The 2,500-nt window shown below is 47.0% G+C and overlaps 7 non-coding genes and 1 pseudogene across 7 annotated transcripts; all 8 read right to left on the bottom strand.

Moving 5' to 3' along the window:
* Positions 1-113: 113 nt before the first annotated feature.
* LOC146282439 (5S ribosomal RNA) lies at positions 114-232 on the bottom strand. The gene has a single exon (XR_014761563.1). It is a non-coding gene; the product is annotated as a 5S ribosomal RNA (ribosomal RNA).
* A 210-nt stretch (positions 233-442) lies between these two features.
* LOC146282438 (5S ribosomal RNA) lies at positions 443-561 on the bottom strand (annotated as a pseudogene).
* A 174-nt stretch (positions 562-735) lies between these two features.
* LOC146282437 (5S ribosomal RNA) lies at positions 736-854 on the bottom strand. Its single transcript, XR_014761854.1, has one exon. It is a non-coding gene; the product is annotated as a 5S ribosomal RNA (ribosomal RNA).
* A 180-nt stretch (positions 855-1,034) lies between these two features.
* LOC146282436 (5S ribosomal RNA) lies at positions 1,035-1,153 on the bottom strand. Its single transcript, XR_014762387.1, has one exon. It is a non-coding gene; the product is annotated as a 5S ribosomal RNA (ribosomal RNA).
* Positions 1,154-1,327: 174 nt separating this feature from the next.
* On the bottom strand, positions 1,328-1,446 carry LOC146282435 (5S ribosomal RNA). The gene has a single exon (XR_014761761.1). It is a non-coding gene; the product is annotated as a 5S ribosomal RNA (ribosomal RNA).
* A 182-nt stretch (positions 1,447-1,628) lies between these two features.
* Positions 1,629-1,747, bottom strand: LOC146282434 (5S ribosomal RNA). Its single transcript, XR_014762386.1, has one exon. It is a non-coding gene; the product is annotated as a 5S ribosomal RNA (ribosomal RNA).
* Positions 1,748-1,921: 174 nt separating this feature from the next.
* On the bottom strand, positions 1,922-2,040 carry LOC146282433 (5S ribosomal RNA). Its single transcript, XR_014762385.1, has one exon. It is a non-coding gene; the product is annotated as a 5S ribosomal RNA (ribosomal RNA).
* Positions 2,041-2,212: 172 nt separating this feature from the next.
* LOC146282432 (5S ribosomal RNA) lies at positions 2,213-2,331 on the bottom strand. Its single transcript, XR_014761562.1, has one exon. It is a non-coding gene; the product is annotated as a 5S ribosomal RNA (ribosomal RNA).
* Between the last annotated feature and the right edge of the window lie 169 nt (positions 2,332-2,500).

Here is a 2,500-nt window from a genome sequence, read left to right as displayed (position 1 = left end):
GGTAGTCTCTCTCTCTCTCTCTCGTGTCAAAATGAAAACAGCTTCCAGCCCCTTTCATGAAGGACTACTTGTGCATATTGCAAGATGTCAGTTTCTAAGTGAATGAGCAAAAGAGCAGACAGCACCTGGTATTCCCAGGCGGTCTCCCATCCAAGTACTAACCAGGCCCGACCCTGCTTAGCTTCCGAGATCAGACGAGATCGGGCGTTGCCAGGCTGGTATGGCCGTACGAAATAAGTTGACAACCATAGGCTACTTATCCATATACAGATTTAGCAATTGACAATGCAAGGTAGTCTCTCTCTCTCTCTCTCTCTCTCTCTCTCTCTCTCTCTCTCTCTCTCTCTCTCTCGTGTCAAAATGAAAACAGCTTCCAGCCCCTTTCATGAAGGACTACTTGTGCATATTGCAAGATTTCAGTTTCTAAGTGAATGAGCAAAAGAGCAGACAGCACCTGGTATTCCCAGGCGGTCTCCCATCCAAGTACTAACCAGGCCCGACCCTGCTTAGCTTCCGAGATCAGACGAGATCGGGCGTTGCCAGGCTGGTATGGCCGTACCAAATAAGTTGACAACCAAAGGCTACTTATCCATATACAGATTTAGCAATTGACAATGCAAGGTAGTCTCTCTCTCTCTCTCTCTCGTGTCAAAATGAAAACAGCTTCCAGCCCCTTTCATGAAGGACTACTTGTGCATATTGCAAGATGTCAGTTTCTAAGTGAATGAGCAAAAGAGCATACAGCACCTGGTATTCCCAGGCGGTCTCCCATCCAAGTACTAACCAGGCCCGACCCTGCTTAGCTTCCGAGATCAGACGAGATCGGTCGTTGCCAGGCTGGTATGGCCGTACGAAATAAGTTGACAACCATAGGCTACTTATCCATATACAGATTTAGCAATTGACAATGCAAGGTGGTCTCTCTCTCTCTCTCTCTCTCTCTCGTGTCAAAATGAAAACAGCTTCCAGCCCCTTTCATGAAGGACTACTTGTGCATATTGCAAGATGTCAGTTTCTAAGTGAATGAGCAAAAGAGCATACAGCACCTGGTATTCCCAGGCGGTCTCCCATCCAAGTACTAACCAGGCCCGACCCTGCTTAGCTTCCGAGATCAGACGAGATCGGGCGTTGCCAGGCTGGTATGGCCGTACGAAATAAGTTGACAACCATAGGCTACTTATCCATATACAGATTTAGCAATTGACAATGCAAGGTAGTCTCTCTCTCTCTCTCTCTCGTGTCAAAATGAAAACAGCTTCCAGCCCCTTTCATGAAGGACTACTTGTGCATATTGCAAGATGTCAGTTTCTAAGTGAATGAGCAAAAGAGCATACAGCACCTGGTATTCCCAGGCGGTCTCCCATCCAAGTACTAACCAGGCCCGACCCTGCTTAGCTTCCGAGATCAGACGAGATCGGGCGTTGCCAGGCTGGTATGGCCGTACCAAATAAGTTGACAACCATAGGCTACTTATCCATATACAGATTTAGCAATTGACAATGCAAGGTAGTCTCTCTCTCTCTCTCTCTCTCTCTCTCGTGTCAAAATGAAAACAGCTTCCAGCCCCTTTCATGAAGGACTACTTGTGCATATTGCAAGTTGTCAGTTTCTAAGTGAATGAGCAAAAGAGCATACAGCACCTGGTATTCCCAGGCGGTCTCCCATCCAAGTACTAACCAGGCCCGACCCTGCTTAGCTTCCGAGATCAGACGAGATCGGGCGTTGCCAGGCTGGTATGGCCGTACGAAATAAGTTGACAACCATAGGCTACTTATCCATATACAGATTTAGCAATTGACAATGCAAGGTAGTCTCTCTCTCTCTCTCTCTCGTGTCAAAATGAAAACAGCTTCCAGCCCCTTTCATGAAGGACTACTTGTGCATATTGCAAGATGTAAGTTTCTAAGTGAATGAGCAAAAGAGCATACAGCACCTGGTATTCCCAGGCGGTCTCCCATCCAAGTACTAACCAGGCCCGACCCTGCTTAGCTTCCGAGATCAGACGAGATCGGGCGTTGCCAGGCTGGTATGGCCGTACGAAATAAGTTGACAACCATAGGCTACTTATCCATATACAGATTTAGCAATTGACAATGCAAGGTGGTCTCTCTCTCTCTCTCTCGTGTCAAAATGAAAACAGCTTCCAGCCCCTTTCATGAAGGACTACTTGTGCATATTGCAAGATTTCAGTTTCTAAGTGAATGAGCAAAAGAGCAGACAGCACCTGGTATTCCCAGGCGGTCTCCCATCCAAGTACTAACCAGGCCCGACCCTGCTTAGCTTCCGAGATCAGACGAGATCGGGCGTTGCCAGGCTGGTATGGCCGTACGAAATAAGTTGACAACCATAGGCTACTTATCCATATACAGATTTAGCAATTGACAATGCAAGGTAGTCTCTCTCTCTCTCTCTCTCGTGTCAAAATGAAAACAGCTTCCAGCCCCTTTCATGAAGGACTACTTGTGCATATTGCAAGATGTCAGTTTCTAAGTGAATGAGC

The sequence above is a fragment of the Hypomesus nipponensis genome, chromosome 6 (assembly GCF_054491055.1).
Source record: "Hypomesus nipponensis isolate SF chromosome 6, ASM5449105v1, whole genome shotgun sequence".
NCBI classification, from domain to species: Eukaryota; Metazoa; Chordata; class Actinopteri; order Osmeriformes; family Osmeridae; genus Hypomesus; species Hypomesus nipponensis.
Note: the sequence above shows the minus strand (reverse complement) of the source record. Positions and strands in the feature narration are given on the sequence as shown.